We start from the raw sequence: 10240 nt of genomic DNA, 5'->3' as shown, positions 1-10240 counted from the left end.
GGCCGTCTTTGGCAGCGTCACGCTGGGCATGTGCCCACAAACATGCAGTGATATCACCATGAGGTGACAGGTAATAAATAGTCACACTTCCAGATATCCTCGCACTGCACTGCAGCCAATCACAGATCAGGGTCAAAGGTCGGCAGGATGCCTGAGTGCCGACTGACAGCCGGCTGCGGGTAACGTCATGTCGGCTGCTTTCTGCCCGCCTCGGGGTGGTGGACAGAACGCACTGTGACCGTGACAACGGTGTGTGACGGTCACAAGCTGCATGACAGCGAACACGTCAGGTGCACGGAACAACTTTTGTTTACAACTTAAAAGAATGTTTTGTCCTGCATCAGCTACTTTCAGTTCAGAAAAAGACAACACAAGACAAAGTATGAAGTATATTTTGACCTGACGGTGGAGAAATTTCACTCAAATCCACTAATGTGGACATCAAAGTGGCGCTCGAGGAGAATCAGAAGATCACCAAACCCATCAGGATTCATCAGCTGGGGAGCTTGAATGTCTGTACAAAATGTCACCCTAAGCAGTTCAGTCGCAGTTGAGATATTTCAAAGTGGTGGACCGACTGACCGACTGACCAATCAACACCACCAGCGTGGTCGGAACTCTGCGAGAAACTCCCACTCAGTTTGTCGGTGACAAACCCCTTTCAGGACTCAAACTTCAACCTTCACTAACTTTGCTGAACTTTGAAATACAAAATTAGAATTTATGTCAGTGAAGTGTCAAGTAAAATCTGAGTTCAACAAGATTCAAGGTCAGAAAAATGTGCACATTACAATAATATGAGTTTAATGAAAAGGTTAAGACGACAAAAAAATAAAAAATAGAGCTGGTCCTGGACCTTCTGCATCAAAGCAGAGCCGTCAATCGGATGTTTGCAGCCGTGTTGTCCACGTTGACCCTTCTGAAAGTGAATGCATCACTGCAAGTTATTTTTGACGCTGACCTTGTGACTGAAATAGATGGTAAAAGAGGGAAATGGAGCTTCAGAAATATCACCTGCTGCTTTTACACCGAGCCAAAGATGTGTTTTCCTCAGCAGAATGAAGTTCACTGAGTGCATTAAACTTGACCTCCAGCTGGGACACGACTGAACGAACAAGAACATCATGATGACCTTGTGAAGGTCAACGTCCTGTGATAAACATGTGTTTATACACTGAGACGGCAACACAGTGACTGTTGAGGTAGTGAGTGAAAAGGAAATGTTCAAATAGTTATTGTGATTGGCAGATTTGCATTCCTTTGCAAAGCTAAAAATGTTTTTCTTTGCAGTTTAGGCCTTCTGTCCACATATGTCCCATATGTTCAGAAGCTTCTACCTCCTGTGGCCATATTAATTATGACCGGAGCAAAGGGGGAAGTCAGGTGACATCATTTTAAGAGTGACAAAGTCCACAGAAGGTGGAGCTGGATGGACAGCTCACAGAACTGGGGGGTTACGTCTACAGCTGAACTTAAATGCTAGTTAGTTTAGTTAGGGAGCCGCTCATCCATGAAGCAGACTTCCTCCCACAGGTGATACGTCAAGAAAACAGTTCCTATATAAAACTGCTCACAGCGAGGTCTGTGGAGCTACTGGGCCATGACATTACTGTTGCGTTTTTAGCCCTTTGAGCGCCACCTATCTCATCTCAACATGCATCATCAAATACACCACAGAGACCTTCACACCAACAGGGACTTTAACGTCTCATTCTAAACACACAGACAGCTTTGCAGCTCTAACAGCTTCCACTCTTCTGTGAAGGCTTTCCACAACATGTTGGAGTGTTTCTGTGGGAATTTGTGCCCATTCATGCAGTAGAGCATTTGTGAGGTCACACACTGATGTTGGACCAAAAGGCCTGGCTCACAATCTCCGTTCCAGTTCATCCCAAAGGTGTTGGATGGGGTTGAGGTCAGGGCTCTGTGTGGGCCAGGGGCCGAGCCCAAACCCTGAAAAACAGCTCCAAACCAACACTTTTGTCTATACAGTGTAAGCCAGCACTGACCATAAATTCTTTTTTTCATTATTTTTGTGCTGTGATGAAGTCTGGAGCTGCTCTGCTGACAGCTCGAGCAGCACTAGCATGTTGTGCTACTTAAAAATGGTGCAGCTCACCAAAATAAAGTCCCTTGGGTCTGGTTCAGCTGCCACATCCTCCCCTCACACTCACACCTCACATACTTCTCTCATATTTGTCACCAGCGAAGATGACACTATCTTCATGTGTGTGTGCTGAGTTCCTGTGCAGCCTGGTCAGCGGCGTGCCGGTAGTCCAAGACCGGTTTGTCGTTAAACCCAGAGAGACACATCACAGGATTCTGTAATTATAAATAGGCTGCGTGCAGAATTCCTTCTCTGGAAATATATCTAGTTTACTCTATTATTAGCAGCGTAAATCCTCCTCTCACCCAGTATCCTCTTTTGGAGGGTGGGGGGGCACTGGGAGATCGATTGCAGCTCCTCAGCGCTGTTTATGAGTGTGTCATCGTATGAAGATAATCCTTCACTCAGAGAGACAAACCGTCCGGTCGTAACTCACAGCACTGTTTGCTTTGTGACAAGCGCCTGCAGGCTCCTCAGTCCCCCAACCGTCCTCTCATCCATCTGTCTGAAAGAGCTGTAACTCTGGCAGGGAGCAAACTTAAAGGAGATTTATCATGCACCTTTTCTGAACAGACACCAAGGAGCTGAATGACAGCAGGTGTGGGTTGAGATGGGCCTTGAAACCTGGTGGAAAGCGAATCCTCGGTCAGGTTCTGGGACGATGCTGGGCATACTGTAGCATGTGGAGGCGGTTCAAATGAAGTGGCCCACGTTGCCAAGGATTTACATTCACGTCAGACAGTTTCAATCCTCAGAAATTACATCCAGGCCAACATCCAGAGCAGCGCAGCAGTGCAGCTCCATTTATCTCAGGATGAGCAGGATAAGAGTGTGAACTGGAACATGCAGCGTTAGAGACCCTCAGAGTCTCTTCAAAATGTCCTCAGCACTGCAGCGGGACTGTGAGCTGGTGCTGATGCTGCTGGACGTGTTGTCTCAGGTGTTCCCTCCAGTAAATAAAGTTTGTTGCTAAGCAACATTACCTTATAGGACTGCTGGGAAATGCTGAGGTCTTCAGAGTGGGGAACAAAACAGAGTGCTTCAGATTATGACTCATTAACTTGATCTTCAGCTGGTCTGCTGAGACTTTGAGGAGCTTCAGGGTCTCAGCAGCAGTTTGTCTGCCCAGACTTTCTAACTAACATCATGTGGAAGTCGTTTTTAAACTTATAAATTTTAATTTAGATAACTGAAAGATTTTTTGAAACTTTGAAACGTCCTTGAGGTGATCAGACGTGTTGAGGTGCCTTCGTCTGTCTCAGCACAGCTTCTCTTTGAAGGGAGACTGTGTGTGAAACATTATTCACATTTCAGCCAATCACTGGGCCTCACTGGGTGACGGTGTGGTTAACAAACAGCCTCTGAAATGACTCAAACGTGACCACAGCCTCCGTTTTCCCCTCGTGTGGCCTTCATCACTTCATGTTTGTCTTCTTAATGTCAGCGTGTGTGTGTGTGTGTGTGTGTGTGTGTGTGTGTGTGTGTGTGATGCTTGCTGTTGGTCGGTAATGAGGGTCTTCAAGATGGTGGATGGTGGAAACGTGTTGAATTAAGTCCTGGGTGTCAACTCACACACACACACACACACAAGCACACACTCATGCATACATCAGCATATATGGACGGCCATAACAGTTGCTTATCAGAGAGATTCACAGCTCAAGGTCACAGGCCAGCTGTGCGTGTTTCGTGTGTGTCATGTGATCATCCTCGTAAAAGTGGGGGCAAAGTTCAAGTGCAGCAAACCAACACCTGCTGTAACCACACACACACACACACACACACACAGTTATTTCTGTCTGACACCTCTGACGATACACAATCCATAATCCTGCTCTAATCTCCTTCACGCCTCCAACAAAGTCTGCAACAACACAGCAGATGAACAAAGAGCTGCAGACACGACCGCGCAGGCGCTTTAACTGCTGCTCCAGAGTCAAATTAAAAGTCAACTCTAAAATTTACATTTGAATCGGACTCTAAAATATTTGAACATTTCATTCTGAAATGTTTCAAACGCTATGACGCCACACTCACATGGAATCTGCAGTCGTGTTTCCTGTCTGCTGGAAATGTGCAGAACAACAATTTCACATGATTCTGCTCAAATGACAACAGGAAGTTGTTTGTAAATGTGCCTCTTCAAAACAGGAATTCATTTTGAGATCTTCTCATACTGTGATGCCACACTCTGACGAATATCCAGGAAGGAATGTTTTGTTTTTAGCAATAATGCAGGACTGACCGCTTTTCAAACGTCACTCTGTTTGAAGATCACACCTGACACCACTAACAAACTCATTTTAATCCAAACTCTGATCTTTTCCTCTCCACTGGTCAGTGAAGTCAGACAGGAGAGAAGGAATTATTTCAGTCCACTCACAGGAATGTGAGGCTGCTGTAAAAACCTGAATCACTTGTCAGTTCGCAGTGTTGATATTGCTGTGATGTTCACTTAAGTCGCAGTGAAGGCACACTGGTGAGAAGCATCCTGTGGAATGTATTTCAGTGTGTGTGTGTGTGTGCGCCCACGACAACGCCAACTGCTCGCCACCAACAGGTGGGGCGGGCGCAGTCATGCGGCGTCAGAGGCCGTGTGGCGAGGAAAGGCTCGCCCTGACCAAACGGCAGCCTCTCGGGGATCAGGGCTGATCCTCAGGGTCAGGGTGAGAGCTAATAACGATCAGAATAATAAAGCAATATGCTGGTGAGAAAACCCGCCTGTCATGTGACTCGCCTCCCTGCTCAGTGCCATGAAGTGACCATGAAGAAGTCAGCCAGAGATTACAAGAAAGGGCATCTTTAATTCTCCCCAAAACATCCTCCTCCTCCTCCTCCTCCTCAGGTGTTTTATTCTATTTTTATTTTTGTGATAAAACCAGTAACACAAGTAGAGACTGTTCATAAAGTCAGAAAACTGGCTCAGTGATCTCTGAGTGCTAACATTAGCCACATTAAGCCACAGGTGATTGCAGGTGAAGTCAGACAGTCACAGTGTGGATGTTTGCTCTGCTCTGGCTGAGCCCACAGGCCTGTGGTCAGAGCTGCAGCGCTCAGGAAACGCCACACTCTGGTGCCCATCACACCCTGAAAATAATCCCAGTTTGGTATTTTGTGACTCAGCTGCTGTTCAGCTGCTGCACGCCTCACCCAGAGGGAAGGACACACAACCCCAACGCGAGGCAAAAACGAATACAGAACAGGCAGACGGAGTGAGACGAGCAAGAAAACAGCCACAGCAGCAGGCAAAGTGAACAGATGACTGGGAAAAGAGGAAATGAACTCAGAGTGGACTAAAATACACACTAAACTGATGAGGCAGTGAGGTGCAGGTGGGGAGATGGGTGGAGACACACAGGTGGGGGAATGAGAGGAGCTGATTGGCCTGAGATCGCAGGGCAGAACTGATGAGGCTGATGCAGGACAGGTGTGCTGTCAGAACAGGTGAAAGAAGGAAGGAGGCCACACAGACAGACACAGGAAAATAAAATTACTTAAGGCTCGCCATGCGTAACCATGACACAACCATGACACAACCTGCTCGGCTGGGCTGAACTGAAAAGACAGGAGAAGCCTGGCATCAAACTTAAAAGGTGTCACTTTATTAAAAGGCAACAAATTGACGCCTTTTAAGCCTGATGCTGTCAGGCACAGCAAGAAACCAGACTTTGAAGTCTCTCTTCGGGTGTCCTCGAGTGGATGGAATATTTACCAGGAAACTTGTATCAGAAAAATGCCACCAGTTCCTCCAGCACTCATCCATCAATTTTCTAAACTGTTGGTCCTGTTTGCTGGCAGTGTCTCCCAGCATGCGGGGTGTAGGCTGCAGTCCGTGCAGGTTTGGACTCCATCACCCTCAGCAGGGCAGCCTAAAACTGCTGTTTGAAGTGTTTGTTAGCTGAAATATCCCATCTGGGAGAGCGAAAATCCAAAGGTCGCTGCGTTTCTCCGTACAATGTCTCCATTGTCTGAGGTGGATGTTTCACGTCTTTGTGCTGAGCTCGGGTGAACACATCACAGGAACACGTTTGTACTGAGCGCACAGATGAAAATGATGCTAATCCTCTTCTCACTGAGGTGGCGAATAAAATGGATTTATCTCTTTAAGCATTTACATTCTCACTCATCGGGGTCGTACTGCCGCTTAGAGAAGCGTTTATTCTTCAAGTACCAACATAAACCTAGTAATGTCTGCAGGTTGTGAAGGTCTGGACAGATGTTTTCATTTCTGTGCGGCCCGAAATAGATGCAAAGCTGATTTAACAGAAACAGACATGAGTGTGAACTGCTGCTGTGGTGTCACTGCGAGGGGCTCTCAGCTGCTCATCCAGAAAGAACCAATTCTCTGAATGCAACCGGTGTAAACCCTGCAGAGAGAATAATGAGTCACTCAAAGTGAAATGATGACTGAGGATGAGTCAGTCCATCATGTGGGAACCTGCTGAAGGAGAGGCACAAAATAAAGATGGGAGGATGCATGAAGAACAGTTTCAGAGGTTTAGAGTTGAAAAGAAGGGGAAGAAGGAGGACAGAGCACATCAGATTGGAGGGAAAGAAGAGAAGGAGAAGGCAGTTCATGAGGCAGTGGGGGGTTTGGAGGATGATCCACATTCCTGTGGACTGAGGACACAAACCCTGACAGAGAGAGATGAGGACGGGAGCTGCTTTCTGTTCTCTGTGGTCTTGTTTCTCCATTATTTACATTCTCACATCAAATAACTGATAAAAAACAAACTGAACAAAAACCCGAAGAACCACCTAAAATGACAGAAACCATCTTTGGGAAAAATTTATTTGGGTTTTTAGTTTGTCTCATCTGCTAACACGGAGGGGGAGGGACTTATGAGCTGTACTGCAGCCAGCCACCAGGGGGCGTCCACATGATTGGGCTTCACTCTTGGAGAGCTCTCATGTCATCCGTGTTTACATCCAGTCAGCAGTTCAAAGCTGCAAACACTCAATCAAGACAGTGGATGTGAAATGAAATACAGAGTAAGATGGATAATACAGAGTCACACTGATCTCTGAAAAGGGCGCTGCCCCTCTCTCTCTCTCTCTCTCACACACACACTCACTCACACACACGCACACACACACAGCTATTAGAAATGACAGTATATTTAGCTGCTGTATCTATGTAGACACTCAGCAGATGACGTCTGTGATTTACTGTAAATAAACTGATAAAAATACAAACAACTGCTGGCATGTTAAAAAGCATCAGCTGAGTCTCTCTCTCTCTCTCTCTCTCTCTCTCACACACACACACATACGCTGTCTTTGTCTTTGTGAATCTGTGTCTTCTTTTCTTTCTTTGCAGCTGTCTTCACTTCTCAGCTCTGCTTTGATATCCATCTGCTGTATCCTGTCTGTGTTCCCCTGTGCGAGCGTCCTCTTCGTCTCAGCTCTGCCCTCAGTTCTGTCACCACGTTTGTCCTTATCTTAAACACACGGGACAATCTGTCTCACATCTTCTCTGTTTCTTCTTCATCTCTGTCTCCCTCGTTGTCTCATCAGTTCATCTGTAAATGGATGTTTTTATCTGTCTTTTCTCCCTCTTCTCACTTTTTTGGCCTCTCTTCCTCCCCCTCCTCTTCCTCATCCTGCTCCTCTTCACCCTCTTCCCCCTCCTCCTCCTCCTCCTGCTCTTCCTCCCCCTCCTCTTCCTCCTCCACCTCTTTCCCCTCCTCCTCCTCGTCCTCCTCCCCCTCTTCCCCCTCCTCCTCCTCCTCCTGCTCTTCCTCCTCGTCCTCTTCCCCCTCCTCCTCCTCCTTCTCCTCCTCTTCCTCCTCCACCTCTTTCCCCTCCTCCTCCTCTTCCTCCTCCCCCTCCTCCTCGTCCTCCTCTCTTGCTCTCCCAGTTGTAACCTCTCTCTGTCTTATGTGGTAGATTTTATTTTAATTTGGACTGACGTGAACTTTACTGCTTCTTTAATCCTTACAGCTGACACTAATTGGTCTAATGGCTAGTCCAAAGTTAAGAAAAGTAAAAACAAAACACAACAAAATTAAAAGAATAAGAAATTATGGAGTTCCAGCTACCCTACCTTTTTAAAAGGTTAAAAATGCAGGATGGCTTATTGCAGCCAACACTGCTTGTGCTTTTTATTAAAATGTAATTTACATTTGCAGAAAGAATCCAACACAAGCGTTGCAGCTTGGTGAACATTTCAAACTTTGAGAACACAGAGCTGACCTGTTTGGAGCCAGCATGATTCACATAGTGTGTCACTAACAAATGCAGAGTCACGCTTCTTGATGAACACAGGCCTTATTCCCATTTTGCCAAGTCATCTCAGGCAGGAAATAATGCATGAGGTCTGGACCAGTTTTAATGAGGCCTACCTGCACCTCTGGAGACGGCGTGAACGCACTCATCCTGCAGTCCTCACGGCCGTCCTCTGCACAGAAAATCTTTCTCTGTTGCAGGGCAAAATCTTCACTTTGGAATCTACAGCCTCATGGACCGTCCAACTGTGTGACTGTGAACTGCGTTGCCATGGCGATGCATTCCACTTCCCAAAACAAGAGGTCCAATCCCACAGGGTGATGTCACTGACGACTTGGTTTTCCCTGCAGAGGTCCCTGTGAGTGTCAGCGAGGGCCCAAACAGATCACTGGGAAGACGTTTGTACTCTGGATTCCACACCAACCGGAAGTGAGGTCACATATGTGGAGCGTTGCAAAACAGTCCCGACTTGCAGATAAAATCCACAACCGCAGGCGACTCCTCCCTGTTGAGCCACATGGCGGCTCTGTGGGGTCATGCAGTGCAGATAATCCTCAGCATGCTAACACGCAGACCGCGTTCACCACGACCACCGTGGTTTTAACGCGGTGGTTGTTTGGAATTAGCACAAAAAACAAACCAACTAGATGAATAAATAAACATACGTAGTCATAAAACTAAGTAATCCACCCAGTAGTCGTTGAGACGTTTCACTGAAAGTTCTAAACATCAACCTCACGTCAGCGGACGTCCAGAATCAGGAGGATTCATCTTCAGGGGATCATGAATGTCTGGCATCCAGCAGTTGTTGAGGTTGTTGAGGTTTCAGTGGACCACAGAGAGTCCAGAGGACGTACCCCAGCAGAGACTCCGGGACCTTTTCTTTTCACCACCACGAGGTCGACGTGTGGTTCCACTGACTTTTGGACATCCACGTCTTCCTCAGGATGACAACTACTGTTACCATCCTGCGACATTTTCCTCTCATCCAGCCAGCTCGAACCTTCATCTTGTCCAACTTCAGAGACGCTGAGCCTCAGCTGTGTTTACCGCTAACGTGCTAACGCGCTGAGCTAAGGTGGCGTTCATCACGCCTGCTCAGCATCACAAAGCCAGCAGGTAGGCATGCTAACATTAGCTTAGCTCAAGGCACTGCTGACATTTTTGACTGGAGTGCAGATGTACAATAGAAATGTATTTATTCTGCTGTGCAGAGATGAAACACCAGCCAGAGCTGCTGAGGAAGAGCAAAGGTCTCTCATTTCATTCAGTGCTTCTGTCTTTCTACTTGAACTTGGTTGTAAGGTATGAAAAACAACTCTTCCTCTTCCTCTTCCTCTGTCTGCCTCTCAGCTTCCTGCCACATCACACGTCCCTCTTTCTCTTATATTTTCTCCTGATGAGCTTCCTCTCGCCGACATCCCGTCTCTCCTGGAGCAATGAGAGGAGGAGGAGAATGAAAAGAAGAAAAGAGTCTTTTTCACTGGCTCAGGACTTGGTGCAAATGATCATTTGTGTTGAGTAAATAATTCAACAAGGCGATGGTGAAGCACGCGACATGTTGCATGAGAACAGAGAAATGTGGGATTCTTTGACCTCACAGATCTTCTGCACCAGCTGATGGTCTCTGCAGATCTCAAACAGTAAAATACTGACAGAAGAAGCACCACAATGCACTGAAAAATCGTCTTGGTCCTTCTACTTTACCTGAACGACAAGCAGCTTCCTCCAGCTGTGAAGCGTATCTCCAGGCTCCAGTGTTTCAGTTTGTGTGGCAAACTCTCAGCCAGCCAACGCGTTTAAATACACGAGTCGAGCTCGTTGAACTCGATCTGCTGCTGAGTTTGATCAGATTCTGATGTGTTCAAAGTGCGTGGGATGTTTTGGGTCAGGTGTGCTCAGTGA

This window comes from Scatophagus argus, chromosome 10, assembly GCF_020382885.2.
Source record: "Scatophagus argus isolate fScaArg1 chromosome 10, fScaArg1.pri, whole genome shotgun sequence".
Classification (NCBI taxonomy): Eukaryota; Metazoa; Chordata; class Actinopteri; family Scatophagidae; genus Scatophagus; species Scatophagus argus.
This window is presented reverse-complemented; position numbering follows the sequence as displayed.